General features: G+C 36.3%; 1 long non-coding RNA gene across 7 annotated transcripts in view; it reads right to left on the minus strand.

Annotated features, from left to right (window-relative positions):
• Positions 1 to 13,641, minus strand: part of LOC106073339 (uncharacterized) — a 314,185-nt gene that overhangs the window by 231,446 nt on the left and 69,098 nt on the right. For all 7 annotated transcript variants that reach the window (XR_008774787.1, XR_008774790.1, XR_008774791.1 and 4 more), the window contains one exon: positions 5,216 to 5,301. This is a non-coding gene — a long non-coding RNA (uncharacterized LOC106073339). The remainder of the gene's footprint in view (positions 1 to 5,215; positions 5,302 to 13,641) is intronic.

A 13,641-nucleotide genomic window follows, 5' to 3' on the forward strand; every position in this document is an offset into this window, starting at 1 on the left:
CATGGTATTTCAATAGAACTTATGAAATCAAACTAGCATGGTATTTCAATAGAACTTATGAAATCAAACTAGCATGGTATTTCAATAGAACTTATGAAATCAAACTAGCATGGTATTTCAATGGAACTTATGAAATCAAACTAGCATGGTATTTCAATAGAACTTATGAAATCAAACTAGCATGGTATTTCAATGGAACTTATGAAATCAAACTAGCATGGTATTTCAATAGAACTTATGAAATCAAACTAGCATGGTATTTCAATGGAACTTATGAAATCAAACTAGCATGGTATTTCAATGGAACTTATGAAATCAAACTAGCATGGTATTTCAATAGAACTTATGAAATCAAACTAGCATGGTATTTCAATGGAACTTATGAAATCAAACTAGCATGGTATTTCAATAGAACTTATGAAATCAAACTAGCATGGTATTTCAATGGAACTTATGAAATCAAACTAGCATGGTATTTCAATAGAACTTATGAAATCAAACTAGCATGGTATTTCAATGGAACTTATGAAATCAAACTAGCATGGTATTTCAATAGAACTTATGAAATCAAACTAGCATGGTATTTCAATGGAACTTATGAAATCAAACTAGCATGGTATTTCAATAGAACTTATGAAATCAAACTAGCAGAAATTTCAATAGAACTTATGAAATCAAACTAGCAGAAATTTCAATAGAACTTATGAAATCAAACTAGCATGGTATTTCAATGGAACTTATGAAATCAAACTAGCATGGTATTTCAATAGAACTTATGAAATCAAACTAGCAGAAATTTCAATAGAACTTATGAAATCAAACTAGCATGGTATTTCAATAGAACTTATGAAATCAAACTAGCATGGTATTTCAATAGAACTTATGAAATCAAACTAGCATGGTATTTCAATAGAACTTATGAAATCAAACTAGCATGGTATTTCAATAGAACTTATGAAATCAAACTAGCATGGTATTTCAATGGAACTTATGAAATCAAACTAGCATGGTATTTCAATAGAACTTATGAAATCAAACTAGCATGGTATTTCAATGGAACTTATGAAATCAAACTAGCATGGTATTTCAATAGAACTTATGAAATCAAACTAGCATGGTATTTCAATGGAACTTATGAAATCAAACTAGCATGGTATTTCAATGGAACTTATGAAATCAAACTAGCATGGTATTTCAATGGAACTTATGAAATCAAACTAGCATGGTATTTCAATGGAACTTATGAAATCAAACTAGCATGGTATTTTAATGGAACTTATGAAATCAAACTAGCATGGTATTTCAATGGAACTTATGAAATCAAACTAGCATGAAATTTTAATAGAACTTATGAAATCAAACTAGCATGGTATTTCAATAGAACTTATGAAATCAAACTAGCATGGTATTTCAATGGAACTTATGAAATCAAACTAGCATGGTATTTCAATGGAACTTATGAAATCAAACTAGCATGGTATTTCAATAGAACTTATGAAATCAAACTAGCATGGTATTTCAATAGAACTTATGAAATCAAACTAGCATGGTATTTCAATGGAACTTATGAAATCAAACTAGCATGGTATTTCAATGGAACTTATGAAATCAAACTAGCATGGTATTTCAATAGAACTTATGAAATCAAACTAGCATGGTATTTCAATAGAACTTATGAAATCAAACTAGCATGGTATTTCAATAGAACTTATGAAATCAAACTAGCATGGTATTTCAATGGAACTTATGAAATCAAACTAGCATGGTATTTCAATAGAACTTATGAAATCAAACTAGCATGGTATTTCAATGGAACTTATGAAATCAAACTAGCATGGTATTTCAATGGAACTTATGAAATCAAACTAGCATGGTATTTCAATGGAACTTATGAAATCAAACTAGCAGAAATTTCAATAGAACTTTTGAAATTAAAAATAGAGATCTAGATAAGCAAATATAACCTCTTAAAATGAAGCCTTACAGTTGACAACATAAGATGCATTTTAAACAAATATGTTCATCACTTAGTCCCGAAGCTGTTAATTCATTTTAAACGAAGGATTACTAATGAACAGACACATATTTAAATATTAGCGAGTGTATCCCGTGACATTACAAACTGAGAATCCTTATGCTTCGCCCTAAGCTTACGCACGTGTACAAAGTTGTCACACGCACACACACACACACACACACATACAAACACTTACTAATCAAACCTGACGGAGCGTCTCTCAGAAGGATTGATCGGGATAGCCATCAAAGAAAATTAAAGAGACTTACTTAAGAAATATCCCCCTCCCCCAACATACCCCCCCTCCCTTTTTCTTGTTTTTTTCATTTGCCTCTTGCCATTACTCTTTCTTTTTTCCTCCGCCCTCTTCTTCACGAGGCATTGGAGCACACGTAATAGATACATATGATCTCCCTCTCTCTCTCTCCCTCTCGCTTTTACGCACACACACATATATATGCACACGCACACCTACATACAAACACATGTATGCATACACACAACTATACACCTTTCCTAGATCAAAGGCTTCATCAGATATTCTCACACGGGTGCAGTAATCGCCAAAGTAAGCTAGGTACAGTAAACACCATTAGCTAGGTGGCAACATTTGCCTTTTTTTTTAAGTTCATGTTCAGAACCCCCCCTGACATGCCTTGCTTACACTTAGGGGCGCTAACACTGACTTACTTAATCTAATAATCTACTAATCTTTACAGCACATTGAGCAGAATAGCGACAAAGGTATTGGTTCACTCTACAGAGGTAGTCAGGGCTCCGAGTAGCGTTAGAGGTCTATGGCGCAAAGCAGCGATATAAGGCGCCGAGCTAAGGTAGGGATCTATGGCACAGAGTGGAGGTGTAATCTAGGGCGTCAAGAAGAAACAGTGATCTAGTACGAAGAGGAGAAGCAGTGATATAGGGCGCCGAGTAGAGGTAGTTGTCTAGGGCGCGGAGTAGCGTTAGTGATCTTGGGCGCCTTGTAGCGGTGTTGATGTAGAGCACAGAGTTTAGGGTTATTGACAGTGTACTTGATTCGTTTCTTTCACGTTAAATGAGCTTAGCTTAGTCTTTACGTTGATAAACTAGGACGCCAAGGACGCCATTTTTTTTAAAATTTCAATTCAGCTGCCATTTCTGCCATTTTGTAACTAATGACGCTTTTAGTTGGAAAGCTTAACTTTTGTGAGCGGAAGTACTTTTTCGATGCCAAAATTAAGACCTAGAAATCTTGAAGAACCCCATATTTTTATTGTCGTGAAATTCTCAACACGACTCATTTTGCGTTCATTACCACCAAGTTGCTGCTATCGTAGTTTGGGAATCGTTGTTTTAGATAGATCTCCTCCCATCCCCGACCCCATCTATTTTCCTATCACTTTTCACCTTTACCCTGGGTAGCACAATGTAGGTCACGCCGTCTAGGGGTCGGGAGCAAAAAATAGAACCGAACAGCTAGATCCGTGGGAGAGTTCAGACTGGATTGAGAAATGGGGGTGAGGTAGGGAGGGGGGTGCTGAGCCTGGGTGTACGGCAGGGCTTCGAGATAGGTGTGAACCAGAGTGAATATCAGGTGCTGGTTAGATCATCTCTTTCTGTGATCAGTTTAGGGGGGGGGGAGCGGGTGAGTTCATTGGCACATTCCGTTAATGTTTTTTGGTCTCTTGCTAACTAGATCTAATTCTAAAACTTCTAAACTTCGTTTGAAATCACTTTTGATCCATGTCGCCTGCTTCTTTAACTTGATATGTGATACATTCTGCTGACACTGTCCAATTCTTCAATTTGATATGTGATACATTCTGCTGACACTGTCCACTTCTTCAATTTGATATGTGATACATTCTGCTGACACTGTCTACTTCTTCAACTTGATATGTGATACATTCTGCTGACACTGTCCACTTCTTCAACTTGATATGTGATACATTTTGCTGACACTGTCTACTTCTTCAACTTGATATGTGATACATTCTGCTGACACTGTCCACTTCTTCAACTTGATATGTAATACATTCTGCTGACACTGTCCACTTCTTCAACTTGATATGTGATACATTCTGCTGACACTGTCTACTTTTTCAACTTGATATGTGATACAAGCTGACAATGTCTACTTCTTCAACTTGATATGTGATACATTCTGCTGACAATGTCTACTTCTTCAACTTGATATGTGATACAAGCTGACAATGTCTACTTCTTCAACTTGATATGTGATACATTCTGCTGACAATGTCTACTTCTTCAACTTGATATGTGATACATTCTGCTGACACTGTCTACTTTTTCAACTTGATATGTGATACAAGCTGACAATGTCTACTTCTTCAACTTGATATGTGATACATTCTGCTGACAATGTCTACTTCTTCAACTTGATATGTGATACAAGCTGACACTGTCTACTTCTTCAACTTGATATGTGATACAAGCTGACACTGTCTACTTCTTCAACTTGATATGTGATACATTCTGCTGACACTGTCTACTTCTTCAACTTGATATGTGATACAAGCTGACACTGTCTACTTCTTCAACTTGATATGTGATACATTCTGCTGACAATGTCTACTTCTTCAACTTGATATGTGATACATTCTGCTGACACTGTCCACTTCTTCAACTTGATATGTTATACATTCTGCTGACACTGTCCACTTCTTCAATTTGATATGTGATACATTCTGCTGACACTGTCCACTTCTTCAACTTGATATGTGATACATTCTGCTGATACTGTCCACTTCTTCAACTTGATATGTGATACATTCTGCTGATACTGTCTACTTCTTCAATTTGATATGTGATACATTCTGCTGACCCTCATCGTCCTGTCTGTCTGACCCAACCGTCTCTCTCTCCTCTTCCCTCCCTCCTTCTCTTCCCCTCTCCCTCTCTAGGTGTCTAACACTAACAAACTGTCCCCCCTTCCTCCATACATACGAAAAGAAAATGTGCAGATTCAAACAGTTTCGAATAGGTAAACGATTATTATTAGAAGCACTATTTATGCTGGAAACATTGCGGTATAGTATGATTGATTGTATGTAAACACTAGTCACACACAAAAATTAATTTTCTTTTTTTGGTGATTTTTAAAACTAATTTTAACGATAACTTAAATGAAAAAAAATGAATTTGAAAATAATATTTAAATATATTTAAGCAAAGGTTATTTTAAATCTTGTTACTCACGTCAAAGGCGACCACGCCAACAGTGTGATCTCAACTGGAGTCTACGCTTTCAGTGGATATGTTTCATCGACTCATGGTCACGTCTTCTGCAACAGGATGATCATTTTTATTACAAAAAATACTATCTTATATAATACAGACGTTACTTCAAAAAAGAAGATGATTACGTCCTACGCGTCATGCATTTAGTCATGCATATTAACCAATGACTTAAATTCTGCCAAGTCACTGGTTTTCCTGGCTAGCTCAGGCAACCCATTCCATGCTCTAATAGCACTAGGGAAGAAGGAGTATTTGTACAAATTTGTCCTAGCATATGGGACGAGGAATGTGCCTTTATCTTTGTGTCTTTCAGAAAAATACTAAGCAAACATTTGTATTTAAATGTATCACAGTTAAGGCTTAGACGCAGGGGGTTTAGAGAATACGTTTTTTTTAGTCTGGGATAGTTTAAATATAGAAATGCGTGACGTGAACACAAGGAATTATGACGTGTAATGAGTAGAACGCATAAAAAGTCAGTAGGCATTGACTTCCGTAGTGTAGGTGTTGTGTTATAGATATAGCAGCGTGACTGCAATGATAGTATCGAATCCATTTTGAAATACATTTGTCAAGAGTACTATACTCAACACACATGTGAACCAATGAGACATCTCTTTGTAAAACCCAACTTAACCAAATTTTCCACGTATAACAATACCATCGATTTTAATAAATATTTCCGATATAATTGTTTTAAAAAAAAAACAGTTTCAGTAATTGTATTCATGTACAACAATTTTTACATTATTGTCGAAAACACAACAAAAAATGATTGAGAGACAGAGAGAGAAATGTGTGTGTGTGTGGGGGGGGAGGTGTAGGATAAAATGCATGAAAAGATAGTATTTTGGGATTTGGTTATGTTTCGGAGATTGATTATATTTTTTTTATTATTTTTTTTTTTTTGGTTTTCGTTATTTACATATATAGACGTTCAATAAGTAACTTAGATACCAAGGAGAACAAAAAAACAACCATCAATCATCACACACAGTTCCCTCCCTCCTTTCACTATCCATTCTAGTCTATTTTTATTGCGCTGGTGCGCAGCCACAGACCCACGACAGAATAAGCTTACTAGTTATATATCATTATATATATATATATTGTTTTTATTGTGACGGTACACACCGGTACGGGGTACCGGGGTACTCTTATATATATAAGAGGGAAGGTATAATGGGACCTAAGATACAAAAAAAAAAAAAAAGAAGAAAGAAAACGCAGTGGCTTTCACTAGGGAGGTGCAGGGGGAATAACTGACAATTAAAAAAAAAAAAGGGACAGTGGCTAAATATTGGAACATGTTATTCACAATTAATACATAGATCTATATACATTTTTTTTTCATTTCGACTTAACATATTTTAATTTTTAATGAAATTCTATCAAATTAATAAGGAAAATGTGAAACCTTACTTTCAGATGTATACCAGCTGCATATATGTAGATAAACATTGCTGTGATTAAAAGGATGTTTAAATCGAATCTATTGAATGTGCAGCTAGCACCGTAATATCAAACTGCCTACCAATAGTCCCTGTTTAACAATTAACGTATTCTTCATGCATAAAATATTATTGAATTCTCATATTATAAATTTTTTAAAATTTTGTAGAATTGTAGATACATAAGTAGCCATCGCCATTTCTGATAATGATGATTGAAAAGAAGCTCTAATCTAGATGAAGGAAATGTTACAATGTGTCAGTTGAATGATATACTTGAATATTTTAGTGAATTTTTCTTCTTTGCATGTGTCAAGTAGTCATGATTTACGATATCTACTATCCATAGCAAAAGGAAAAGTACTCCAGTTGTCAAAAGAATGGATCTGATACTTTCTAATGGTGACGACAACTATTTTTGTCTAGAAATGAAATAGAAATGTGTAACTTAATTTAATGTGTGGTTGAAATAAAGTCCGAAATTGGAAAATTTAAAAGACGTATGAAGAATTCATCTGGATTGGAAAATTGGAAAACAAGAACATCCGGCAACAAATACATTTGGCAAGGAAGTTGTTGCTATGATTGATGTAAAGAAGAAAAACAATGGAAGGATATATTGCACAGATGTTTTCTATTAAAGAAGCATATTTTACATTTTGCGACCATATTAACGAGTCTTTATTGAATAACAAATATCCATCAGATGACGGAAATGTTATGTAGATAAAACCCATAGCTGAAAGTACAGTCTGTCATGTTACAAAGTTGATAAATGTTTTAGCAAACGACGTCAAAGATATTAGAGTCAGAATGGCTGTGAGCATATTTGAAGTGTGTTTGACAACACACCTGACATAGCACACCTGACATCGCACACCTGACATAGCACACCTGACATCGCACACCTGACATAGCACACCTGACATCGCACACCTGACATAGCACACCTGACATAGCACACACTGACCAGATTCAGAAGTTATACAATTTTTAAGGAAGACAAAAAACTGATGAGATAAAAAAAAAGTTAAAGGACACTCATTTTATAGTTTTTCGACAATCAAATAATGTAGGTCATTATAAACTAGATGTATTACAGCGAAGAAAAAAAAAAGGAAAGCTAACCGCACCGGGTGACACCCACCCGATTGACGCCACTGAGAAAGGAAGATTGGAAGAGATCATGGAACAAATAGACAAACTCTTTTAATGAAATATCCCTGTTGCCAACTGAATAACAGAAAAACAGCTTAGAAATTTGATTCTGCAGAGCTGGAAAACGAGTACAATCATTATCTGATTTTAAATTGTATATCTTATGAATCCTGCCTATTTTGTACACTGCATGCACCACAGAATCCACTTCTGAAAATTTCCCATAGCGACAAAAACAAACAAACAAACAAAAATACTACATGCCTTTATGTTTAAGAATTAATTTCATTGACCTAAAATATATAGAATCTATTTAATTTGTAAATTAATTTATCAAAATCTGAATTTTTAAAGTAAAAAAAAAATAAAAACGAAAATTTGTGTGTGTGTGTGTTTTCGTTGACACTTTTTCTACGATGCATCTGGGATAGCACTTGTCTGGATAGACATTCCTGCCCACATATGGCATAACGTTTCTTTCTGACTTTGTAAGATGAGGACAATATTTAGTTCATTCTAATCTATCATTTTCTTGATTTCTTTTAGGTATAGAGGAATTTTCATTGTTTGTTCATTTTCCCATCTTTGGCCAATGTGTCAGCTTCTTTGTCATTGCCTTCTATTTCAATGGCTAGGAAATATGTTTTGTAATAATACTATGGGCCTACAACGTCGAAAAGCGGTTGAGCCCGTTAGTGTGATGTGGTAAGGATTATACAGGGCCCCCATTTGACACTCACCCGGAGGCCCCGTGCACTGTTACGTCTCCACTGCCTCCCAACCCCCCCCCCCCCCCAAACTCACACAGTAACGAAAGACTTAAAAACATTAATGATGTCTTCAGGGACCACAACTCTAATAGACAGTACCAGGCTAAGCAAAAAACAACAAAGTTAATTTATATTTTCTGCCTGTTTCTCTGAAGGTTTTGTTTCTGTGAAGATCGATCTCCTGTCGTGCAATCTATTCAATGCCTCACGTGCAGGCAGTCAACCGCGGCCTCGCTCAATGGGCCGTGACCCATAAATTGATCAAACGATCGCGGCGCTCCAAACAAAACGAAACACTATCTAACAATTGACCGACAAAAGAGAAGGAAAAAGGAGGGGGGAGAAGAATCGTAAGTAAATAGATTCAAAACCAAATAGTCTAGTCTCACCAAACAGTCTAGTCTCACCAAACAGTCTAGTCTTACCAAACAGTCTAGTCTCACCAAATAGTCTAGTCTTACCAAACAGTCTAGTCTTACCAAACAGTCTAGTCTCACCAAATAGTCTAGTCTTACCAAAAAGTCTAGTATCACCAAACAGTCTAGTCTTACCAAATAGTCTAGTCTTACCAAATAGTCTAGTCTTACCAAATAGTCTAGTCTCACCAAACAGTCTAGTCTCACCAAATAGTCTAGTCTCACCAAATAGTCTAGTCTCACAAAATAGTCTAGTCTCACCAAATAGTCTAGTCTTACCAAATAGTCTAGTCTCACCAAATAGTCTAGTCTCACCAAACAGTCTAGTCTTACCAAACAGTCTAGTCTCACCAAATAGTCTAGTATCACCAAACAGTCTAGTCTTACCAAACAGTCTAGTCTCACCAAACAGTCTAGTCTCACCAAACAGTCTAGTCTCACCAAACAGTCTAGTCTCACCAAACAGTCTAGTCTCACCAAATAGTCTAGTCTCACCAAACAGTCTAGTCTCACCAAACAGTCTAGTCTTACCAAACAGTCTAGTCTCACCAAACAGTCTAGTCTCACTAAATAGTATAGTCTCACCAAATAGTCTAGTCTCACAAAATAGTCTAGTCTCACCAAATAGTCTAGTCTTACCAAATAGTCTAGTCTCACCAAATAGTCTAGTCTCACCAAACAGTCTAGTCTCACCAAATAGTCTAGTCTCACCAAATAGTCTAGTCTCACAAAATAGTCTAGTCTCACCAAATAGTCTAGTCTTACCAAATAGTCTAGTCTCACCAAATAGTCTAGTCTCACCAAATAGTCTAGTCTCACCAAACAGTCTAGTCTCACCAAACAGTCTAGTCTCACCAAACAGTCTAGTCTCACCAAACAGTCTAGTCTCACCAAATAGTCTAGTTTCACCAAACAGTCTAGTCTCACCAAATAGTCTAGTCTCATCAAATAGTCTAGTCTCACCAAATAGTCTAGTCTTACCAAATAGTCTAGTCTCACCAAACAGTCTAGTCTCACCAAATAGTCTAGTCTTAACAAATAGTCTAGTCTCACCAAATAGTCTAGTCTTACCAAATAGTCTTGTCTCACAAATAGTCTAGTCTCTTCAAATAGTCTAGTCTCACCTACGTGAATGTTAGGAGGAGGAGAATGAAAGGGGGATTCAAAATGAAAGCGAGGCCGGGAATTGATAAGGGGGAGAAGAAAGTGTTGTTTTTTTACGATTGTACTGATACGTGCTTGTGTGACTGGTGAAGGGTGATTAAGGAAACAGGCCAACTTCTGACACCAGGTGCAATGTTTTAAAATAATTTTTTTTTAGAATCATTCACAGTGAAATATCACTTAATAATATGTCAGCAATATCATGCTATTTCATACACCAACGCAAGTGTGGATTTTGGGATTTTCATCTTCTAATCTTATCTTATCTTATCTCAAGAAATACAGACGTTACTTCTGAAAAGTCCATAGGTCAATCTAGTCATGGACGTTTAGCAATGACATAATCTCAGCCAAGTCACTGGTTTTCCTGGCTGATTCAGGCAACCCATTCCATGCTCTAATAGCACTTGTACAAATTTGTCCTAGCATATGGGACGAGGAATATGCCTTTATCTTTGTGTCTTTCTGGGTATTTTATTAGATTTTGTTTTTGTATTTAAAGATTATGGTTCAGTGTTTTATGTATGATTGCTACTTTACTTTTGAGCCTTCTGTCCTGAAGGCTTTCTAAATTTAGTGATTTTACTAAAGGTGTTACTCTAGTCAAATGGGAATATTAGTTTGTTATAAATCTCACTGCACTATTTTGAGTCTGTTCCAGTTTCTTGATGTTCTCTTGTTTTCTACGGAGGTTTTTCCAGTTTCTTGATGTTCTCTTGTTTTCTACGGAGGTTTTTCCAGTTTCTTGATGTTCTCTTGTTTTCTACGGAGGTTTTTCCAGTTTCTTGATGTTCTCTTGTTTTCTACGGAGGTTTTTCCAGTTTCTTGATGTTCTCTTGTTTTCTACGGAGGTTTTTCCAGTTTCTTGATGTTCTCTTGTTTTCTACGGAGGTTTTTCCAGTTTCTTGATGTTCTCATGTTTTCTACGGAGGTTTTTCCAGTTTCTTGATGTTCTCATGTTTTCTACGGAGGTTTTTCCAGTTTCTTGATGTTCTCATGTTTTCTACGGATGTTTTTCCAGTTTCTTGATGTTCTCATGTTTTCTACGGAGGATAATGATAAATATCTAGCTATTTGGTGTATCCGGTGAACAGAAATAAAAAATGGTTGATAAGCTATGTAATTTAGAAGATATACGGTAAATTGTGTGCACTCTTTAGCACTTTAAATGGAGCTCTAGGCTCTTTCGTATGTTGTACAAACACATTTTCATTGTTTAGTTGGCAACTGCAATCTTTTAATGTTGGGTCCTTGACATTGTTTAGAATCGAACATTTTCTGTGAGATCCTCTATTAGCGTTCAGTTGTGGTGCAATCTGGGGTTAAACCCAGACCAATCGGTAGAGAAGGCCTCAACACTGACCTGCGATGTCGCCACTTATGGGAAGTTGTAATCCACATCACATGTCCGACGTCACGACCTGTGACGAGGCAACGAGAATTAGTCTCAACTGCCCACAGGTTGTGACGTGTCAGGTCAGTGAAAAAAAAAGATACGCCTTTAGATCCAGACTTTGAAGACGGTGCGCTAAATATTCCTGAACATTAATTTATCAAACTCTTCAATGAATATGGCTTCATGGGGAAATACCCGAAGATTGCTAAAAATAAAGTTTTTCTAGTCCTCTAGTCAAATTCAAATTAATTTCTTATTGATACCTTGAAATGTTATAACGGTCAAACCAGAGTTTTCCCAGTGTTGCCAACGAGCTAGCAATTATTTTCCCAACGATATACACCAACAGTCAGATTTTCAGGAGACGTTTTCGAGCACTGTGTCTACCCATGACTATGCAACCTGATAATTATATGTATATATACATGTATAAAATAAATAAAACGTGTGCCGAAAATTCGTTTTCTTGAATCGAAGGCGTCACGACAAGGTAGCCAGAAATCAAAGGCGAACCCAGCCAGGGGAGATGGAGATATAATTCACCCAAAAAAGTCAATCTGCCTATGAAGCATAATGAGTTCAGGGTGGAAGGCGACCACCTTTACATCCATTTTCCCACGCGTCCCGTCTGGGTGTGTGTGTGTGTGTGTGAGAGAGAGAGAGAGAGAGAGAGAGAGAGAGAGAGGAAGAAGGGGAGGGGTGATTTACCTCACCTACCATCTCTCCCAAATGATTGCTAAAAAGGTAAACCGCAGGTACTTCATATACTGGTAATGTTATATTCCGATGATCTGAAGGTTACGGGAGAGGTGTGGGGGGGGGGGGGGGGAAGCGAGCTTCGGGTGAGTGTGTATGATGAAGGTCAAGGATGTGCGTGTTTGCGGTTGGGGAGGGGGTAAACAAAAATAACAAAGAAGATTCTGCTAGTTTGAGTAAGGGTCCTTCCGGCCCCGCAGGTTGAATGTCTATTTTTGTTAATATAAGAGTTTCTTTATAACTAAATAGTCCCTTTTTTTTGTATACAATAAATATAAATTTTAAAAAATTATTTGTCTTGCAATTTTTTTTTTTTTTTCTAATAACTGAGAACTCAATTTTTTTATTTTTTTTTAATGTATTGTTGAACTAAAATGTGGTCAAGGTGGCAGGGCGCTTGACTTTTGAAAAGAGAAAATCGTAAGTTTAAAAAACCGAAGCAGACTGACATTTGGAACTTGGTTTTGTTTGTAATGTCTCATAGTACCCAGCCCCCCCCCCTCCAAGCACCAACCGCATCACATAAATCGTCAGTTGGTCGTTGTTGCTAGCAGTATAATATTCTGGTTGACTATTGAAACAGAAGAGCAGGTAATCACCTTTCCGATGAGGTATGCAAGTGGAAATATAATTTTTAAAAATTTAATAAAAATTTATAAATCCACATTTATCTTTTTTTTATATTTTTTTTTTCTTTTTACATTTTACTTTCTTCGCAATGATTTAATATTAAAATGAATTGTTGATGCACATTTGAACACGACTCCAATCTGCCATTTCTCAATGAAATATGCATTTACACACTTGTCTCCCTTTTAACAACAACAGAAATTAATGTATGTTTTAAAAAGTTTGAAAGAAAGACATCCCAGACACTGGCAGAAATGACATCACTTCCTTTCTGTGAGCAGAAGGAAGACGATCTTTTTTTTTTTGTTGTTTTTTTTTTGGAGGGAAAAAGAAACAGCGGAGGTAGAAATAGTTGCGGTTTACCTCAAGAGGTAAGAAAGATTTTTTTAAAAAAGATGAAACAGTGTGTGTGTGCGTGTGTGTTGTCCTACCTGAGTTGAAGCACATTTTATTCATGTCTCAACCCCGTATTGATATTATAGAGGGGGAAAAAGGGAGGGGGGGGGGAGATTGAACGTTAGTTGGATCTTTATCATGTATGTGAGTATGCGTGAAAAAAGTGTGTGGTTTGTGGTGAGAGGGAGGTGTGGTTAAGCCGGCATACTTGTGGTTAAGAGTGTGGGATGCAGTGGTTTCTGTGGTC

Source organism: Biomphalaria glabrata, chromosome 14, assembly GCF_947242115.1.
Source record: "Biomphalaria glabrata chromosome 14, xgBioGlab47.1, whole genome shotgun sequence".
Classification (NCBI taxonomy): domain Eukaryota; kingdom Metazoa; phylum Mollusca; class Gastropoda; family Planorbidae; genus Biomphalaria; species Biomphalaria glabrata.